At 39.0% G+C, this 22,515-nt stretch overlaps 1 long non-coding RNA gene across 1 annotated transcript in view; it reads left to right on the top strand.

Moving 5' to 3' along the window:
- The window catches only part of LOC115831865, a 38,986-nt gene extending 18,203 nt beyond the window's left edge, over nucleotides 1–20,783 (top strand). Inside the window, exon 3 of the long non-coding RNA XR_004027356.1 lies at nucleotides 20,111–20,783. This is a non-coding gene — a long non-coding RNA (uncharacterized LOC115831865). The remainder of the gene's footprint in view (nucleotides 1–20,110) is intronic.
- The last annotated feature ends 1,732 nt before the right edge of the window (nucleotides 20,784–22,515 follow it).

Here is a 22,515-nt window from a genome sequence, read left to right as displayed (position 1 = left end):
AGTATTTTGGATTTGGGGTTTTTTCAGATATTGGAATATTTGCATTATACTTACCAGTTGAGCATACCTATTCTCCTTTGCAACAGAGTGCTAATATTCTCTTCTGTCTTTTTTGTTTTGTATGGTAGTCTATTTCCATCTTCTTCTGGAAGTTAACATCTATGCCAGCAACAGTTCTCTAAATTTGTCCCATTTTTCATGTTTCCTTCTTCAAAGATCTCTTGAGATTTTTGGTTTCTGTGCCCCACTTAATTTTTCTTTAGAATCTTTAGCTAGCTGTCCAGTCCCAAGAAACCCATCAAACTTCACATGTCTTTACTGACAAATGAACGTTGCATTTCTCATTGATTTCACTGATCTCTGGGGAGGCATGCTCCATGAAGGCTGCACTTTTATTTCCAGTGAAAAAGGCACAGTTAGGCAATATGGGAAAGGCATTTCTGAATTTCAGGACCAGTCCTAAAATTGAGTTTGGGTCAGTTCTCTCTAGAAAATATTCTATTTTATTTACAAAGCAAAATTATTTTATTCCTTACAATAATATCAGAGACAGTTTCGCTATTATTTACATTCAGTCTTTTGCCCTAAGTCAAATAATCAACTGTGGGAGGAGGAGATCTTTGAAATAAATTTATTTTGTACCCTATGGACAGACACAAATTCTTTGGAGGCCTTTAGTTATATCTCCCTAAGAACTATGAGGGAAGATAATAGGCAACTGACTTCAAAAAATTTTGTTCTATTTTTTTGAAAACTCGACTCATTTATGCTCTCCAGTGTCTTATCTCCATACTGTTCTGTGTTTTACTTCTGAATCAATATTCCCTCCCTCCCAAATATTTTCAGTGTGACTTCTGGAAACCTCATTAGAGGACATCGACTCCATTTCTTTGCTTTAATTAAAATTCAGCTATCTCTGTGGGGACATTGCTTCCCTTGACATGTGCTCCACTGAAGGCTAGTCATTTTCCCAAAGGCTAAGGTGTCATAGAATTTATTTAATAGAAGTGGGTTGGCATAATTTTAGCTCCATATTTCCTATTCCCAACCACTATTCCTCTATTTTAATACAAAAGCCCCTTCTTTACTGTCTATCCATCTAACTATAATGTCTTCTGACTATAATGTCTTCTGACTATAATGTCTTCTAACAACTGCCACATTTATTCCAGAACTTCCTTTCCACCCAAGCAACATGATTTTCTCATTTGGCCTCCCTTTCACACTCATGTGGTTGGCTCATCTAACACCTTAACCTCATAGGTTCTTTGTTTCCTCAGCTCTGAGACTTTTTCTTGAATTCAGCTTTCCACTGCCTACGTCTTAGACATTTTTTAATGGCCTCAACTGTTCCATGTAAAGAACCATAAGCTTAAATATCCATATTCTCTTACCCTTATTTTGATCTTTTAAAATACTTGTTGAGTATCCCTTATTGAAAATGCGTGGGACCAGAAGTATTTTGGATTTTGAATATTTTTCAGATTTTGGAATATTTGCATTATACTTACCAGTTGAGTATCCTTAATTTGAAAATCTGAAATCTGAAATGCTCCAATGAACATTTCCTTTGAGCATCATGTAAGTGCTTAAACACTTTCAGATTTTGAAGCATTTCAGATTTCAGATTTTCAGATTAGGGATATTCATTGTTTGGCTGCCTTGGCTTGGGGCCACAATTTTATCTCCTGCTAGGGCAGGCTCTTCAGATCCACTTCTTCCAGCTGCATCAGTGTAGGGAAGTAGTTGGCAGGCTTACTGTGAAGCTCCTCCCAGACTTTAGCCAACTTCAATCTCAAGCCACAGGCAGAGAGTCTTCTTAGTGTAGTTATAGTCCTTTCCTGCCCTGTTTTATGTTGGTTAGCTCCAGCTTGAGTTCCTCTCTTGGAGCCTTTACTAAAAGTAGCAAGAAGCAAGCATCTTATACCAAACACTTGAAATGTTTTCCTCCATGTTCTTTGGAGTTAGAGGTTCAGATGCCATGTGCTGTACCTTCCATGACATCATAGATGGTTTTAACAAACATTTGTCCATGGCCTAGCAAAACTCATCAGCTTTATCACTGTCACATGCTGAGGAATTTTTTTTTTTTTTTTTTTGAGGCGGAGTCTAGCTCTGTCACCCAGGCTGGAGTGCAGTGGCGCGATCTCGGCTCACTGCAAGCTCCGCCTCCCGGGTTCACACCATTCTCCTGCCTCAGCCTCTCTGAGTAGCTGGGACTACAGGCACCCGCCACTATGCCCAGCTAATTTTTTGTATTTTTAGTAGAGACGGGGTTTCACCATGGTCTTGATCTCCTGACCTCGTGATCCGCCCGCCTCGGTCTCCCAAAGTGCTGGGATTACAAGCGTGAGCCACCGTGCCCGGCCCATGCTGGGGAATTCTGAGTAAATGCCACGCATTTCAGATTCTCTTCTGTTCAGCTCCTCTTCCAGGTACAAAGTTTTGTGTTAGTTAAGATACAGGTTTGGTGGCTGTGATAGAAGTTCAAAATAAGAGTGGCTTAGAGAAGAAAAGAGACTATTTCCCAGTCACATAATAGAACAAGTTATTAAGGCAGCATAGCTTTACAGGGAGGTCAGTGCTTGGGTATCTTCTATTTTTCTTTTATCCAATCACTATGGCATGGCTTTTGTGGCCAAAAAGAGCTCATCACCACATCTGCATGTTAGCTAGGGAAAGGGGAAAATACTCCCTTCATTGACACACAGCAGTCACCAAAGCTGGTCACATGGCTATTGAGAAGGTGCAAGGGCAGCTGGGAAAGCTGCAATGCATTCTGGGTATTGGTGAGAAGGCAGCCACTCTCATCTACTCTGATATTGAGAATTACATGTGATTGCTTTTAATTTTCATATTAAGCTTATTATGTTTGTTGGAACATTAAAGAAAAAATAGACAAACAAATAAACTAGAGAATATTTTCCACTCCATTCATGTGACCGCCAGTCTTTGATGGAGTTTCAGCCTGACAGAGATGAGAGGCAGAGCTCACAGGATAGAAAGATTTGAATTTGACTTTACTTTTAAATGCTTTCTTAATAGCTGAGTCCAAAAGTTAAGTTAAAAAAAAAACTTGTTTAATTTTTCCCTCTGTCTCTAGGTAGCCCTGCATTAACATTATCATGAATACATTCCATTTAAAGACCTCCTTGAAAAGACAGTTCACAAATTGCCTCTATTAATGTTTCTCAGTTTTCTAGCCAAAATAAATATCTCAAGTTGTGCATTTCCTTTACGTAACAGTGTGCAGTTGTGATAAACAAATTATATATGGAACTGACATGATCCTACAACATAAATTCTTTGAGAACTGAGGCTGTGCATTTTTTAGATTAGTAGATACCTTGCAATTTTTTTTTAATGGAGTCTCACTCTTCTGCCCAGGCTGGAGTGCAGTAGCATCATCTCAGCTCACTGCAACCTCTGCCTCCTGGGTTCAAGTGATTCTCCTGCCTCAGTCTCTCGAGTACCTGGGATTACAGGCACGCGCTACCATGCCCGAATACTTTTTGTATTTTTAATAGAGACGGGGTTTTGCCATGTTGGCGAGGCTGGTCTTGAAATCCTGACCTCAAGTGATCTGCCTGCCTCAGTCTCCCAAAGTGCTGGGATTACAGGCATGAGCCACCTCGCCTGGCAATCTTCTTTCAACTTAATCAGCCCTTATACACTCAAAGAGTTACTTGGGTGCATGCTTTCTCATTATCTATTTTCATCATTGCATATATCTGAGGAAGGATAATAAGACTCTACTATCAGTAGAAGGATGCTTGGATTATCAAGTGCAACACTTTATAGCCTATTTGACATTTCTCCCAAACTTCATAGAAGAAAAGATGGGATTTTCTGACTCTTTTTAACTTCCTAGGACTAGAGAGCCAGGAAGACAGAAAAATGGGGCAAAAGGGGCCTTACTTTTAACTTGGTACAAAGTTTACATTGGGAACATAATAGTTCCAGAAAGCAGAATAGAAGAATCTTATTAAAGAAACCAAGACAGGGAGCTTCATTAACATTCTGCTCTTGAACTCATGCTTTTATTATATACTTATGTGTAGGGCTATTCTGAGGACCTACTATTCATTTTTTCAAATAATTCATATTTTAATGTATTTACATAGGTAATTTACATGACATTATTTTTAGAAATCATGACCTATTTCAACCTGTCATTGTTATCTATGGCTTAATTTCTGTGAAAAGCAATGAAGTCTGTCTGCAATATAGCAATGATGATCTCTAATTTTGTAGTTCTCTAACTTGTTCACACATTTAGAATGACCTTTTATGCCTTTCCAACTATGGCATCTTCTATTGTTATATGATTTGGGTTCAAATGTTCACCAATACATAGTGCTTGAAATGTGTATTAAAAAAGTATGAACAAAGGAGAAGAGAAGTTGATACAGAAGCAGTAATACACAGTGTTCTCAAACAATCCACCTAAGTTGCCATTTCTAGTTTCATATCTCATAATTCAAAATCCTGGGGAGCTGCCACTGAATCATTTCTTCTCCTAATCATAAATACCTGGACCCAATACACCAGGGAATACTGGTATCTTGAAAAAAATGAAAGAATGGAATAAAAAATTAGCCTCAAGAAAGCGGCCTAAATATATTTGAAGATGACAGATTGGTAGGTAGGTAGGTAGATAGATACCTAGATAGATAGACAGATAGATAGATAGATAGATAGACAGACAGACAGACAGATAGATAGATATTCCAAGACTATAAAACTATGAACCAATTTTTAAAATCATATAATCTAATATTATGCTGAGCTGTGATCATCTGCTTATATAAAATTCGAGACACATTCAAAGAGATCCTTCAGTGATAATTTTTTAATCAGAAGGAAAAAGTTTTAGATGCTACTTGAGAAAAGGACAAAGTATAGGTGGAGTTTCTCTTTTTTGCCAGTTGTTATTACTTAATTACACTATCTTTCTGGCCATAAAATGAACAAAAGGATTCATTCACTTGTCTCATTAGGTATTAAGGATCAGTTGTCGATTCATTCATTTCACACATTTCACTAGTGACACTGAATACTGCAGAGCCAAAGATGAAAGGGGAAGCAATTCACAGGCTGATGAGAAGATGCACGATTGCCATTCGGATACTGAGAGCTGCAACGGAGGAAGGGTGGTGAGAGCACTAATGAATTCTTGCTATGTTCTGGTCGTTGTCTCATCCTAATAACAGCTCCCTGGAAAAGGTACTATTAATCCCTAAAGAAACTAAAATTCAGAGAGATTAAATGACTTTCCCAAAATCACAAAACCAATATGCAATAGAGCCATAAATCCAATTCAGGCTTGCCTCATATCACAATTATTTTCTATCTGCTATGCCAAGTGGCATCCTTGAGTTTTGCAAGATGCCCTCAGTGCCAAGGCATGAGCCCTTACCAGGGAAACTTACTTTTTTTCTTTTTTTTTTTTTGATGGAGTCTCACTCTGTAGCCCAAGGTGGAGTGCAGTGGTGCAATCTTGGCTCACTGCAACCTCTGCCTCCCAGGCTCAAGTAATTTTCCTGCCTCAGCCTCCAGAGCGGCTGGAATTACAGGCGTGTGCCACCATACCTGGTGAGTTTTTTGTATTTTAGTAAAGACGGGGTTTCACCATGTTGCCCAGGGCAGTCTCAAACTCCTGAGCTCAGGCGATCCACCCACCTCGGCCTCCCAAAGTGCTGAGATTCAGAGAAATTTTCATGGAGAAGGGACAGATGGAGTCAGTTCTTGTGGGGTGAACATGAGTACCACAGGCAGACTGAGGTTGGGAAAGATTTTCCAGACAATTGGAAGAGCATGTGAAAGACACAGATTTCGAGAAATGTCAAGTCTAGGGAACTGCAAGCCTTTTGGCACAAGAAAGCCACTGTGGACTGTAGAGGCAGGATGCCTAGATTCAAATCCCAACTGCTACACTTCTAAGCTTTGTAATTTTGGCAAGTTTTTACCCTCTTTTTTCTTATCTATAAAATATAGATTATATATATATTGATATAGATAGATAATAATAGTACCTGCCTAATAAAGTTGTCAAAGATTAAATGTTATATGTGAAGTATTTTGTAGTCATAGGAACCCAGGAAGGGCTCTATGAATATTATATATTATTATTATTCTAAAGTAGCTGGAATACAATGTTCAAAGGAGATAGTGGCAGGAGATAAGTTTGAATTGAAAGATTGAGGCAAGAACATAAAGTGCCTCCTATATTATATTTTATGTAATTGGAACATCATTGAAAGATTTAAGTATTATTTATGTGTGTATGTGTGTTTTATATAATTAATTCTAGTTCATCATTTTAAAATATCTTTCTGTTGTCACTGTGAACAACAGATGAGAAGAAGTGAATCCTGAGTTAAGGAGACCAGCTCTTTGATTACTGCAATAATCCAGGGATGGTACCATAAGGATTTCAACTGGAAATGAGTCCATCATGATGGAGAGGAAGGACAGGGCTGAAAAATACTTAGGAAGTAGTATCAGTAGGACTTGGTTAAGAGAAGCAGAGGCAGGCTACAGGGGTTGGAGGTGTCAATCACAGAGATAGGGAAAATGGGAAGAGAAGCAGGCTTTGAAAAAGTGGCTTGTCTTGTAAAATTATGTCCTGTTAAAACAGTAAAAGAAATTAATATATTCAATCCCCAAATACAGGTACAACTGTTTTTGAAAGAGTTACCCAGATAATCTTGCTTGAAGTTTTCAGTTAAAGAAATTTCTTGTTAACAAGTAATGTAGTCATGGAAGAAAACACTTAAAACTTTATTGAATAAAGCTAATAAATCATTTAGTATCATTTATAGGAACCTGTTACATAACACACACATTCAATACTTTTTGGTAAAGTATAAATTAATGGAAGGAGAGCACACATACAGAGGTTGAATTATGTTTATGACTTTATTAGTCAAGAATACAAAATTGAGTAGCTACATCTAGCAGAAGCACATGCTTTACAATCCAGCACAGAATCCCATGACTTCCAAATTCCTGAAAGAGACACATACAGATGACATCGTCAGAACAAAATAGGGTCTCACCAGACCTACAATGTTCTTTTCTTGATATAAATATGCACATGAATTGCATACGGTCATATGGTGCCAATTACCATTATTTCCTCTGGGCTTAGCTATCCATCTAAGGAGAATTTACACCAACACTGTACTTCTACTTGCAAGAATATATGAAAGCATAGTTAGCTTCTGGCTTAGGACCCCAACTCAGGATCAACAAAGCTGTCGTCTTGGGGGAAGCCCATTTCCCTACCATTTAAAGTCATCATAAGCATTAAATAAAAGCTAAGTACTTGTAATCAAGTGTGTTATAATGCAGTTAGGGAATTAGATTTCAGGTGTTTATTTTTAACACAAATCCATTAATTCTGAGACCTAAGGCAAATGCTAGTCAACATGAATGGAGAAACTTTTGATTAGTGGTATATGTTTTCAGATTTCTGGAACATTCATAGACTCTTCAATGTCTTATGTACTGAAATTTTTTAAACCATTGTTTTCTCTAGAAACTAATGAAACTCATCATAAACTCATTTTTCAATATTAAAACATAGTCATAAGTAGAATATTAATCTTACGTTAATTAAGATGTTAACATGTGAAATTTAATACTTCCTTTAAGGTATGAACACTTATCCAATTCATAATTTCAATGAAAGGATATGTCTAAAAGAAACTGTTTTAATTCTTCAACCACAAGGACTACACAGAGCAGTTTCAGCACCAGGGATAGTTTTCTTCCTGGATAACAGCGAATGTTCTAATACTGATGAGTAAATCCTGTGTGTCTAACTTCAAATTAATTGTTAGGTTTATATGAATGAGTATAACATGATAGGAGCATAGGCACAAAGGAAACATTCAAATTTGTTGTTGTTGTCCTTGCTATTATTCTTGTTATATGTGAGGCTGATATGATAAAAGATACTGATTTAGGTCAAATAAACATATTACTTGTGGAAAATTAATAACTCTAATTAAATATTTCTTGTTTCATACACATTAATTTTAAATACAGCCCAACAATGGGCCACTATTTCTCAATACAAGAAAGTAATACATAAAAATCATGAAATTCTTCAAACTTAAATAATGCTTATTGCAAACATAAAACATAAAAAACAACACATTTTTAAAGAAATATTATCTTTCCAAACATAACCATATAATTCCTCTGTATTTGAATTTTTCACAGGAATTCTAACTAGTATATTTTTTGTACATGCTTTAAAGAATAAAAAAATTTGAACTGTTGACCAAATGTGATATATTGTATACTATTGTGTGTATTCTAAAGTGAGGGTAAAAAAAGATACCAAAGCCTCTGGGAAGTTAAACTATAAATTAACTTACAGAATTAATTAGGAATTAAACTGTAATTAACTTACAGAAGTTACCAAGAAGTGTTAATGCCTACCCTAGGAATGACTATAAATCTATTAGTTAGAATTTCCATATATCTCAATTTTTAATATGTAATTGTTTTGAAAAATTTTGCCAATTTCAAAAAACCATTAATATGTAAATAAATATATCTACATTAATACATATTCTTTATTCTTTATTAGATGCTAATCTGGGTTCTGCACAATTTTGTATCTGGCCATTTATTTGTTTTATATGCCAGTAACAAATATACAGTTTTCTGAAGCCACCAATACCAATATATTTTTAATGGATGGAGCCATCTCTATGCTGATATATCACGGTTACTACACGAATTTATAGTTAAGAGATATCTGAATGTGATGTTGGACCTAGGAAACTAGTACTTGTAAACCCAATCACCAGGAATGCATGGTTGAATGGCCAAAATTCAGGAAACGTACAGGTGGATAAACCAATGATCCATTAACCTAACAGTATAATGGTTCCCAGGAACCAAGGGGAACAAAATTGGTTGGAGAAGAAATATATGACACTTGCAGAAAAAAAAAACAACTTGCTGCTAAGGCCAGGTTCCTTACTGGCATGCCACCCTCCATCCTGGGGATAGCCAGTCCTGAGTGAGCCTGGCCTGAGGTTCGCTGGTAATCACTACACATGTCTAGCTAGTGGCATTCCTTGGTCAGTTTTGAATGTAGAGATAGAAAGCAAACAAACAGTTACCTAAAGACAGTAATTCTCTCTCATCCACAGGAGGGTTTTGCCTAGCATTCACAGGCATGTAGCTACAGTACAATTGATTCATTAATTAACTTTAGCCAATTATTTAGTAAACTCAGGTCAACAAGAGAGGAGGCAATGCTTTCATTCCTAGCTGAAACCATACATACTGAGGATCTAATAATGAGTGCATACATCAACAATTGAGTTTTTTTACTTTCAAAATATTTTATGGTACCATGAAAACATAGTGTAAATCCCAAGGGAAATTTGTCTAGAGATTTGATGAAGCTTTATCTTGCTGTCCAATTAGAAAATGGATGACTGGAAAGATTCTTCTAAAAACTGGCTATTTATTGCCAGAATTTTCTTGAGGAGAAACTGTTGGTTTGGCTCCACCTACATTCCCTTACCTCAATCATGTAATCCTGAGCACCTGCTCCTCAAGAGTCAATGCTTTCCTTCAAAGGATCCTTATACATACACTGGAGCTGATGCACAAAACTGCCTTGCTGCATTTTTGAAGATCTCAAATTTGGCCTCTCGTTTACATTATCCTTCATTTTGTTCATCACATTTCCAGATTCCTGACTGTTTACCAAACTTTATATTGCCTTCCTATTCCATTCTTGAGGATCCATGGTCACTGCAACTGTCTTTTCAGGTTTGCCCCAACTGTGGCTTGTGTGACTAGTTTTGATTCCTTGCCATTTGATTCCTGACCACTAGCTCTGGGCGTGGAACCTGCCTAGCTCCGATTTTTTTTTTTGAGATGGAGTCTTGCTGTGTTGTCCAGGCTGGAGTGCAGTGGCCACTGTGATCTCTGCCTCCCAGGTTCAAGCAATTTGCCTTCCTCAGCCTCCCAAGTAGCTGGGATTGCAGGCATGCGCCACCACGCCGGGCTTATTTTTGTATTTTTAGTAGAGAAGGGATTTCCCCATGTTGGCCAGGCTGGTCTCGAACTTCCTACCTCAGGTCATCCGCCCGCCTCGGCCTCCCAAAGTGCTGGGATTGCAGGTGGGAACCACCGTGCTCGGCCCTGCCTAGCTCCTTTTAACATCCCCCACAACTTGTCACACACTTTATCCAAACCAGTTCCCTGCTCTGAGTCTACAGCCGTGACTCACTACTGCCTGTATTTCCAGATGACTGGAATTACTGCTCCATTCCAGACTGCTGCCAGAATTAATGCTATTGCTTTCTCTGTAATACTTTGTACTTGTCAAAGGATCATAATTTATCTCATTTGTGCTTACAACCGCTTTCTATAATGAGAGCTGTTCATTCCTATACTCTCATTCCTATTTCATTGGTAAGAAAATCAAGACTCCAAGAGGCCAAATAATTTACTTAACAATGATGATTTAATACTTTGGATGCTAGTTTTGAGGACCTTATTATTCCCCCAAAATCATGTTTTAGGGAATTTAACAGTCCTTTAGAGGAATGATTTTATTCTGACTTTAAACCCTTTTTTCTTCCTTTAATATGTGACATTGCCTTGTAATGTAAGTAATCTATATCAAACTATTGAATGTATTGAATTTTTAGAATTTTTACCTTTAAGTTCTTTCCTCCTTTCTTCCCTTGAGACATTTATCAAGTATTTACCATGTATCAATCAATGAGCATAGCTTATTGCTGCAGAGTTTATTTATAAGCTATAGTCCCTGCCTTCAAGTAGTGCTAATGTAGTCAGGAAAAAATTGTATAACAAATTACTACAAGACTATATTTTTTTCATAAAAGTAAATACCATAAAAAGTATCATTTTCTGAAGTCATATTATTTATGTACATTTTACTAGTTTATTGTCTGTGACCTGTATTAGAACATAAGCTATATGAGGACAGGGACTTTGTTTCATTTACCGCTATATTTCCTGTACCTTGAAACTACACATGGCTTGCAAAATACATTCAATAGATACGTGTAGTAAGGAATAAAATGTTAGTTCTCCTTTAGGCTTTTAAGGGCGCCTGTAGTTCCAGCTACTGGGGAGGCTGAGGCAGGAGAATGGCGTGAACCCCGGGGGGCGGAGCTTGCAGTGAGCAGAGATCGCGCCACTGCACTCCAGCCTGGGCGACAGACCAAGACTCCGTTTCAAAAAAAAAAAAAATTCTCTTATGTTTCTAAGAGACTATGAATGAAGACTATTATATAGTACTTGTAATCAAGTACTGTATACTTGATACTTTGTATCAAGTATACAAATGATGAATGAAGACTATTAGATACCACATGAGTGGCACTCATTGCATAATCAGTTAGTAGATTTACATCTATCTTTTGAGTGGTCCCAGCAATAATTAGTGAAACATAGTGTAAGAACCAACCATTACCCTTATTTTATAAATGAGGAAACATACTCCAAGATTATGTGATTGGAAAAGGAAACATGGGAAAATCATATTTCTGAACATGATTTGTACGAGTATCAGGTTTTGCTTTAGGAAGACTCACTATTAAATGTGTGTAAGTGTGTGTGTGCATGTGTGTGTATGTTTTTATTATAATAGTATATATGCTCATTGCAAATCATTTAAAAATATATGTGAAGAAGAAATGGAAAGTCACCAGTAATCTCATTGCTCCATGGTCACTTTTGTAAACATCTGACATTTGTTAAATCTGTTATTTATGTCCTGTATTCAAAGTAGTGTGGAGGTAGGCAAGACCACTGGACTAGTCAGGAAATTTGAATATTCTACCTATCTGTTACCTTAGTTTTTGACCTTGGTGTAGGGATTCCATGATTACCAACATTTAATTTTTAAAATTATTTCTTACCTTCTTCTCCAGTTTCTACTGCTATTTCTATTAAATAAATATGACTTTGTTTTCCAGTGAGAGATAGCTAGATTGACAACATTGCCTTTATAGTCAGTGAAGAATAAAAGATGACGTTTCACTTAGCTCATGTAGTCCTAGTTCTCAAGAATATGACATGTGATACTTTTTGAAATATTAAAAGTCATTTAAACAGTATCCATTTGACTCTATAAAAGCCTAGCTAGGCTCTCCATGAAGGGAGCAATTCCAATAGATGGTTTGTAACATCTTTTTCAGTTTTAAAATATGGATACTCTGATTCCTTTGCACATTGATATATGAACTCATTGTTCCTTATTATTATTCCCCAAGGGGTAATTATTTCACTTCTAGACCAGCAAGCTAATATATCAAAAACTCTTACATGTAAATGTAGTTGTTTAAAAATATTTATGCTGTGTAATGTCAGTAATTTATGAGTTACAGACATGATATCCATTATATTTTTGCCTAATAATTCATTTTTAGGAAAAACTAAGAATAAATTTATTCTTTGTATTTTTACCAATCTTTTCCCAACCGAATGTTACTGAAACTGTCATCCCAAAATCTTTTTACCAATTTACTTCTACTGTTAGGTGCTTGTTTGTTGTACTTATGAAGAACTAAGAAGGATTTTCTAGTAGCCCAGAGTTATGTTATTTTTTCCTTAGTGACAATTTTTACAAGAGACCTTATGATAATGAAACCAATGAAATGCATCACGGTACCCTTTTCAGAGTGCCAGTGGCTTATGAGCTATTTTTTGATGTAAACTGGTTAAAGCCACGTAACTAACCGAGCTTATATCCTTACTGTAGAACTAGAGACCTATTATAAATATTTATAACAAACAAAATTGGGGTAAGAATCCTTCATTTGTTCTATTTTTTGGTCAGTCAATAAATATATTTTTAAAAATTTTTGTCTGTGACTGGTTTTGGTAACAGGGTAATACAGGCCTCATACAATGAGTTTGGAAGTATTCCTTCCTCCTCTATTTTTCAGAATAGTTTGAGTGGGATTAATATTAGTTCTTTAAATGTTTGGTTAGAATTCAGCAGTGAAGCTATCATTTCCCAGACGTTTCTTTACTGGGAGACTTTTATTACAACTTCAGTCTTGTAACTTGTTATTAGTCTGTTCAGGTTTTGGATTTCTTCCTGGTTCAATCTTAGTAGTTTTATGTGTGTAGCAATTCATAAATTTCTTCTAGATTTTCCAATTAATTTGCATGTAGTTGCCCACAGTAGCTGCTAATGATCCTTTGAATTTTTGCAGTATCAGTTGTAATATCTCCTTTTGTATTTCTGATTTTCTTTATTTGGATCTTCTCTCTTAGTCTGGCTAAAGATTTGTCAATTTTGGTTAGGCTTTCCAAAAAATAAACTTTTCATTTCTTTGATCTTTTGTAGTTTTTTCATTTCAATTTTATTTATTTCTGCTCTGATCTTTATTATTTCTTTTATTCTGTTAATTTTGGATTTGGTGTGCTCTTGATCATTCAGTTCTTTAAGATGCAGCATTTGATTGTCTATTTGATATTTTTCCTCTTTTTTGATATTGGCACTTAGAAACATCCCTCTTAGTACAACTTTTGTTGTATCCCATAGATTTTGGTATGTTGTGTTTCTATTATTATTTGTTTCAAGAAATTTTTCAATTTCCTTCTTAATTTTTTCATTGACCCCCTTGTCACTCAGGAGCATATTGTTTGATTTCCATGTATTTTTATAGTTTCTAAAATTTCTCTTGGTAGTTCTAGTTTTATTCCATTGTTGTCAGAGAAGATGCTTTATATTATTTCATTTTTTTTGGAATGTTTCAAGATTTGTTTTGTGACCTAACATATGGTCTGTCTTTTCAACTGATCCATGCGCTGAGGAAAATAATGTGTATTCTGCAGCTTCTGGATGAAATGTTCTGTAAATATATGTTAGCTCAATTTGGTCTGCAGTGCAGATTAATTCTGATGTGTCCTTGTTTTCTTTCTGGAAGATGTGTCCAATGCTGAAAGTGAGGCTTTGAAGTCTGCAGATATTATGGAGCCTATAGCTGTCTTTAGCTGTAATAATATTTCCTTTATATATCTGGGTGCTCTAGTGTTGGGTGCATATATATTGAAATTATTATATCATCTTGCTTAATTGACCCCCTTATCTTTATTTAGTGACCTTCTTTGTCTCTTTTTACAGTTAGTTTTTGTCTTGAAATTTCTTTTGTCTAAGTATAGTGACTTCTGCTGTTTTTTTGGTTTTCTTTGGCATGGGATATCTTTTTCCATCTGTTTATTTTCAGTCTTTGTGTGTCTCTATAAGTGAAGTATGTTTCTTTTAGGCAACAGATCAATAGGTCTTGTTTTTTATCCATTTAGTTAATGGTTAGTCTGTGTCTTTCGATTGGAGAGTTTAGTGTGTTTACATTCACTGTTATTATTAAGTAAGGATCTACTCTTGCCATTTTGTTTTTGGTTTTCTGGTTGTTTTGTGGTCTTCTTTCTTGCATTCTTGTCTTCCTCTAGTGAAGATGATTTTCTCTGGTGATTTAGTTTCTTGATTATTATTTTTTTGTGTGTCCATTGTATGTTTTTTGGTTTGAGGTTACCTTACCATGAGCCTTGCAAATGCTATCTTATCACTCATTATTTTAACCTGATAACATGACACTATTTGCGTAAGCAAACAAACAAGCAAAAAGAAAACTAGTAAAAACTTGCCTTAACTTCATTTCCTTGCTTTTTAACTTTTCATTGTTTCTGTTTATATCTTATTATACTGCCTATGTCTTGAAAAGTTGTTGTAGTTATTATTGCTGTTTAATTCATCATTTAGTCTTTCTACCTAGGATAAGAGTAGTTTGCAAACCACAGTAACAGTGTTTATAATATTCTGTATTTTTCTGTGTACTTATATTACCGGTAAGTTTTATATTTTCAGGTGATCATTTATTGCTCATTAATGCCCTTTTCTTTCTGATTGAAGTGCCCCCTTTAGCATTTCTTGTAGGACAGGTCTGGTGTCGATGAAATCCCTCAGCTTTTATTTCTTTGGGAAAGTCTTTATTTCCTCTTCATGGTCAAATGATATTTTCACTGGATATACTATTCCAGGGTAAAAGTTTTTTTCCCTCAGCAATTTAAATATGTCATGCCACTGTCTCCTGGCATATAAGGTTTTCACTGAAAAGTCTGCTGCCAGATGTATTGGGGCTCCTTTGTATGTTAGTGTTTCTTTTCTCTTGCAGCTTTTAGGATTCTTATTTTATTCTTGACCTTTGGGCATTTGATTATTAAATGTCTTGAGGTAGTCTTCTTTGGGTTAAATCTGCTTGGTATTCTATAACCTTCTTGTACTTGGATATTTTCTCTAGGTTTGGGTAGTTCTCTGTTATTTGAAAGTTTACTCAAGATAAACTTTCTAACCCTGTTCTCTACCTCTTTTTCAAGGCCAATACCTCTTAGATTTGCCCTTTTGAGGCTATTCCCTAGATCATGTAAGCATGTGTCATTGGTTTTTATTCTTTTTTCTCCTCTGTGTGTTTTCAAATAGCCTTTCTTCAGAAGCTCATTAATTCTTTCCTCTGCTTGATGCAGTTTGCTCTTGAAGGACTTGATGCATTCTTAAGTATGCCAATTGCATTTTTGAGCTCCAGAATTTCTGCTCGATTTTTTAAAAATTATTTCAATATCTTTGTTAAATTTATCTGATAGAATTCTGAATCCCTTCTCTGTGTTATCTTGAATTTCTTTGAGTTTCCTGAACACAGCTATTTTGAATTTTCCATGTGAAACGTCACATATTTTGTTTCTCAAGAATTGATTCTTGGTGCCTTATTTAGTGCATTTGGTGAGGTCATGTTTTTCTGGATGGTGTTAATGCTAGTAGATGTTCCTCGGGGCCTGAGCATTGAAGAGTTAGGTATTTATTGTACTCTTCATTGCCTGAGCTTATTTGTAGCCATCCTTCTTGGGAAGGCTTTCCAGTGACACTGTGGTTCTTGCAGACTTGTAGAGGTACTGCCTTGATGGCCTTGGATAAGATCTGGGATAATTCTCTAGATTAGCAGGCAGAGTCTCTTTTTCTCTTCCCTTACTTTCTCCCAAGCACCCAGAGTCTCTCTCTCTCTCTCTCTCTGTTCTGAGACACCTAAAGCTGGGGCTGGTATGATGTATGATACAAGCACTCCTATGACCACCACCACCATGACTGTGCTGGGTCACACCTGAAGCAAGCACAGTGCTGGGTCTTGCCCAAGGCCTGCCTTAATCACTCCTTGGCTATAGCCTATATTCACTCAAGGCCCTGGGGCTCTACAATTAGCAGTTAGCAAAGTCAGCTGGGCCTGTGTCCTTCTCTTCAGGGTGGCAAAGTCCCCCTGGCCATCAGTGGGTCCAGAGATGCCATACAGGAGTCAGGGACTAGAGTCAAAAACCTTAGAAATCTACCTGGCATTCTGTTGTATTGCGGCTGAGCTGGCACTCAAACCACAAGACACAATCCTTCCCATCTTTCCACTTTTTCCCCTTTCCAAAAGCTGAGGAGCCTCACCCCGTAGCCACCTCCACTCCTGGCAATGAGGAGTACTGCCAAAGTACCACCGATGTTCCCTTAAGGACCAAGGGCTCTTACATCAGCTTGTGGTGAATACTGCCTGGCCTGGGACTCACCCGTTGGGGCAGTGGGCTCCCCTTTGGCCCAGGACAGGTCTAGAAATGCTGTCCAAGAGTCAAGTCCTAGAATTGGGGACCCCAAGAGCCCACTTGGTGCTCTACCCCACGGTGGTGGTGTTGGTATCTAAGATGCAAGACAAAGTCCCCTTTACTCTTCCTTCTGTTTTTATCAAGTGGAAGGGGTTTTGCCCCATAGCCACCACAGCTGGTAACGTGCATAGTCTCACCTGAAGCCAAGTCTCAGAAGCTCACCAAGGCCCTCAACATAGTACCCGGGTATCACTGCTGGTTATTCAGGAGCCAAGGGCTCTTCAGTTAGCAGATGATGAATGCCGCCAGGACTGGGTCCTTTCCTTCAAGGCAGTGGGTTTCCTTCTGGCCCAGGGTATATCTAGAGATGTCATCCCAGAGCTAGAGCCTGGAACAAGGGCCTCATGACCTCAAGGTGCCCTGTCCTTCTGTGGCAGAGCTAATAAGCAAGATGCAAGACAAACTCCTCCCAACTCTTCCCTCTCCTCTTCTCAAGTGGAAGGAAGGGGTTTCTTTTGGATCCACAAGATGTGCAGTCTGGGGTTAGGGGAGAGGTGATGCCAGCATTCCCTTAGCTGCCCCAGCTGGTATCTCAATATGTTCCATGCCACTTTAGTCCATTGTCTTTGGGCCTAGTTCAGCACTAGGACTCACCTATGAGGTGCAGTCCTTATGGCCTAGACTACCTTTCAAGTTTACTTAGAAAACAAGAGCACTGTGGCCTTTGGTCCTGAGGTTTGCGGGCAGTCAGGTTTGGACTGCTGGTATCAGTGATTGCCCTCTGGCTAAGGCTGGTTGAGATGCCTTCTTTTGGGTGGACTTCAGCTTAGTTTGGTCAGGTTTTTCTTTTTGCTGCAACAAAACGGCACTGAGTTCAGTGCCTCACAATTGCTCTGTTCTCTCTTCACCAGCACCCAGAGATGCTCTTGGCACCAAGCCATGCTGCTGGGGTCAGGGAGGGGTGGCGTCAGAGACTCAGAACCGTTTTTCTATCTTTTCAGTGTCTCTTTCAGTGATACGAGGTTAAAACCAGGTACTGTGAGTGCTCACCTGATTTTTAGCTCTTATGAAGATGCTTTTTTCTGTGTAGTTGTTTGATAACTTAGTGTCCTTATGGTAGGGGTAGGGGGATGATCTGTGGAGTTTTCTGTTCTGCCATCTTGTCTCACCTCCCTCCTAAAAAAACATTCTTAAATAAGATTGTAATGTTTGTATGAACTTGCATGAAGACAGACTTCTTGTGCTTGGATCCTGGGTCTCTTACCCATTTTGTAACATTCTTCAACATACTTACAACTCTGTGCCTATGATTCCTTCTCTGTAAAATGAAGATAATAATAGTGTCAGAATGGATGTAAAACCTTTAAAACAGTACTAAATGCCATGTAAGGTTAGGTGGTGGTATTATTACTATTTATCTTATTTATATCATATTCTGTGGTGATCTGTCAGTATTTGTGAATACCTTTCAGTGATAGGAAATTAATTCTACTTCTTGATCCTAATTCTACTCCCTGTCTGTTCCTAATCTTGTTTTTCCTTTGCTTCCTCTTTTCTCATCTAATATTTTATGCCTTCCTTCATGCTTTATATAACTTGTAGCCACCTTCAGTGTTTTTTTTTTTGGAATAAAGTAGTGTATGCATACATACATATAAATCTTTGTTCCTAGAATTTAGCACTGTTAGTGCATGGTCTTTATCTTGGATGTTCATATATTCTAGTTCCCAGAACAGTAACTTCTAGACCTTAATAAATTATTTATTGAATGAACAAAGGAATTAATGACTTCGAATTTGTGATTATTATTTTATTCCTAAATCTTATCATTCTTTAGACCAAAAGAATATCCAGTTTGACAGTGTTCTTTTTTAAGAATGATGCTTATAACTGAATATAATAATTCCTAAGGGATTCGATCAACAGAGAGTAACAGAGTATTATTATGTTATTTTATTCTGTATTTGTCTATTACTCTACTTAAAATACCAAATGGGAGGGGCAGTATGACTTTGGACTCATTTGCCATAATGCTGAAGTCAAATGTGTTGCTGTTAAATCAGCTTTCTTTACCCAATTCACATTTGTGCTTAAAAAACAAAAAAGCATTACAAGACCTTGCATATTTCTGTTCAACTTATTTTTAACATTCATTTCATTATTGCAACATTTATTGTAAGTTGTATCAGTTTCATATTTCTTCATCTTCTATGTATGGAGATTATGACCCATGTAGGGTCTGTGCTGAGGTGGATGAGTAAAAGAGGAAAGCCTCTTGCAGTTGAGATAGAGGATGGCCACTGCTAGGTAACATGGGTACCTTAAAATGGTGCCGTACCTTAAAATGGTGCCATACCTTAAGATGGGGCCGGTTCCGGGTTCTTCTCCCCTCCTTGACCGGGCACTGTCTGAACCCGCCAAAGGAGGGCCAATCAGAAAGAAGCATCTCCCGCCTTCCCTTGGGCCCGCCCCTAGCCCAATCTACGTAGGCCCAAGAGATATAAAACCCAGCACACCACCAGCCCTCTCTCTCTTCTCTTCCTTCTCCTTGCGTGGTGCTACTCGATACCTCCAATAAAGATCTCTTGACCACGACCAGTGTAGTTTGGTCTCCACCCGGCCCCTTTCAGCCACTGTCTCCTGCCTGCCCCTGGGAACTGAATGTCTCGGTATAAAACCCGATTGTACATTTGTTCAATTCTGAGATAGGAGAAAAACCGCCCTATGGCAGGAGGCGAGACATGTTGGCAGCAATGCTGCCTTGTTATTCTTTACTCCACTGAGATGTTTGGGCAGAGAGAAACATAAATCTGGCCTACGTGCACATCCAGGCATAGTACCTCCCCTTGAACTTAATTATGACATAGATTGTTTTGCTCACACATTTTTTTGTTGACCTTCTCCTTATTATCACCTTGCTCTCCTACTGCATTCCTCTTGCTGAGATAATGAAAATAATAATCAAAACTGAGGGAACTCAGAGACCGGTGCCGGTGCAGGTCCTTGGTATGCTGAGTGCTGGTCTCCTGGGCCCACTGTTGTTTCTCTATGCTTTGTCTCTGTGTCTTATTTCTTTTCTCAGTCTCTCGTCCCACCTGATGAGATATCCCACAGGTGTAGGGGGCAGGCCACCCCTTCAGTGTTTGCTAGTTTCAATGCTTACAATGCCTGTCATTTATCTGTAGCTCTTATACTTTTTATAAAAAATAACTTTATACCAAAAGCCTTGAAATTTTTTTAGAGTAGTAGCTTTGAATTCTTGTTATTATTTTATTCTACTGTTACCAGTAACCTGTCATTTATCTGTAGCTCTTATACTTTTTAGAAAAAATAATTTTATACCAAAAGCCTTGAAATTTTTTTAGAGTAGTAGCTTTGAATTATTGTTATTATTTTATTCTACTGTTATCAGTAACCTCCCATGTTAACACTATTGTTTCTTTCTGTTTACTTTCAGCTGGTTGGAGAATTTGAACTGGAGATGAACTTTATTATCCAGGATGCTGAGAGTATAGCATGCATGACAGAGCTTTTAGAGCACTGTGATGTAACATGTCAAGCAGAAATAGGGAGCATGTTTACAGCCATTCTATGAAAAAGTGTTCGGAATGTACAGACTAGCACAGAAGTTGGGCTAATTGAACAAGTATTGCTGAAAATGAGTTTGTAGATGACATGATAGCAGCTATGGGGTTGTCTGTCAGGAAAGTATAACTTAAATGTTTATAAAGTTTCATATACTTCTCTTTATATTCTAAAGGTAATGTAGATTTTGTTGACACTACTTTGATTTAAAATAAGTGGAAATGCATGGAAATTTTACTTTTTACATTAATGGAAAACCTGAGAGTGAAAGAAGAAAAACATAATGACTAAAGTAGACAAACATAATTACTAATGTTGTTTTCTAAATTTTAGAAAATCTCAGTACCACGGAGTGCTATGAAATCTATCAGAAAAATAAACAGTATCTTTTTATGTAGTATTTCAGTAAGCTTTTACATAATTAAAATGCCACAAAAGGTATTACAGTTCTGTATAAAGAGCATTTTACCAAATTCCCCTAGTTCTGTGCCCCTCAATCTGGCATATATGCAACTATGACAGGAGGTACTAAAAGCCTTAAATAAGCATGGTGTATCTTTTTTTTCCCCCACGTATATTTTTTGTTGTTTTTTTTTTTCTGTAAAATGTCCCAGTTCTTTCATAACTTATAAACATCATTTATACTGAGGAGATGAGAAAGTGGACGGGGCACGGTGGACTGACCGAGGATGGGGAAGCTCTTCTCACTGCCCGCTCAGGGTGGGCCCAGGCCCTTTGGAGTATGGGGACACCAGGACACTCCTCCCTGAGGTTATCTGGCCGCCTCTGCCCCTGGTGCTCAGAATCCTGCGTGCCCCTCAATTCCGGAGTCCAGGGTATGCCTCGGGCCCTCTAGGGGTACCCCAGTGCGGGCAGAAGGGGATGAGGGGAAGGTGAGGCACAAGGGGCAGAGAAAAAAAAAACCGCGCCGCAAAGAAGTGGGGCCTGGGTCCTCCACGGACGAAGGTGCCTTCCCATCAGCCCCTGCGCTGGGCCCTAGGGAACCTGGTGTCCCTGGCTGGAACCCAGGGTGCGCCTCGGCCGCTAGGGGTACCCCAAGGAGAGCAGAAAACCCATGAGGGGAAGGTGAGGCACCTGAGGCAGAGAAAAAAAAAACAACCTCGCTGCAGAGAAGCGGGGACTGGGTCCCCCAGGGATGAAAGTATCTTCCCATCAGCCCATGCGCTGGGCACCAGGGACCCTGGCGTCCCTGGATCGAGCCCACAGTGCACCTCGAGCTGCTAGGTGTACCCCAAGGCAGACAGAAGGCCCATGAGGGGAAGGTGAGGTCTGAGGGAGGAGAGGTGAGGCACCTGTGGCAAAAAAAACAAAAACGCGCCACGGAGAAGCAGGGCATGGGTCCCCCACGGACGAAAGTGCCTTCCCATCAGGCCCTGCGCTGAGCCGCGTGGACCCTGGAGACCTTGGCTCAAATCCAGGGTGCGCCTCAGGCCACTAGGGGTACCCCAAGGCGGGCAGAAAGCCCATGAGGGGAAGTTGAGGTTTGAGGGAGGAGAGGTGAGGCACCTGTGGCAGAAAAAAAAAAAAAACGCGCCTCAGAGAAGCTGGGCCTGGGTCAGCCACGGACGAAAGTATCTTCCCATCAGTCCTTGCGCTGGGCCACGGGGACCCTGGCGTCCCTGGTTCGAGCCCAGGGTGCGCCTCGGTCCACTAGGGGTACCCCAAAGTGGGCAGATGGCCCATGAGACGAAGGTGAGGTTTGCGGGAGGAGAGGTGAGGCACTTGTGGCAGAAAAAAAAAAAAAAACGCGCCATGGGGATGGGGGCCTCGGTCCCCCACGGACGAAAGTGCCTTCCCATCAGGCCCTGCGCTTGGCCCCTGGACCCTGGCAACCCTGGTTCGAACCCAGTGTGCTCCTGGGGCCGCTAGCGGTACCGCAAAGCGGGCAGAAGCCCATAAGACGAAGGTGAGGCACCTGGGGCAGAGGAAAAAAAAAAAAAAACCTCGCCACGGAGAAGGGAGGCCTGGGTCCCCCATGGAAGAAAGTGCCTTCCCGTCAGACCCTGCACTGGGCCCCAGGGACCCTGGTGTCCCTGCTTCGAGCCCAGGGTGGGCCTCAGGCTGTTGGGGGTACCCCAAGGCGGACAGAAACCCCATGAGGGGAAGGTGAGGCACCTGTGGCAGAAAAAAAAAAACACGCTGCAGTGAAGCAGGGCCTGGGTCCCCCACTGATGAAAGTGCCTTCCCATCAGGGCTTGCGCTGGACCTCGTGGACACTAGTGACCCTGGTTCGAGCCCAGGGTGCAAGTCGGGCCC

Source organism: Nomascus leucogenys, chromosome 20 (genome assembly GCF_006542625.1).
Source record: "Nomascus leucogenys isolate Asia chromosome 20, Asia_NLE_v1, whole genome shotgun sequence".
In the NCBI taxonomy this organism is placed as follows: Eukaryota; Metazoa; Chordata; class Mammalia; order Primates; family Hylobatidae; genus Nomascus; species Nomascus leucogenys.
This window is presented reverse-complemented; position numbering and strand designations above follow the sequence as displayed.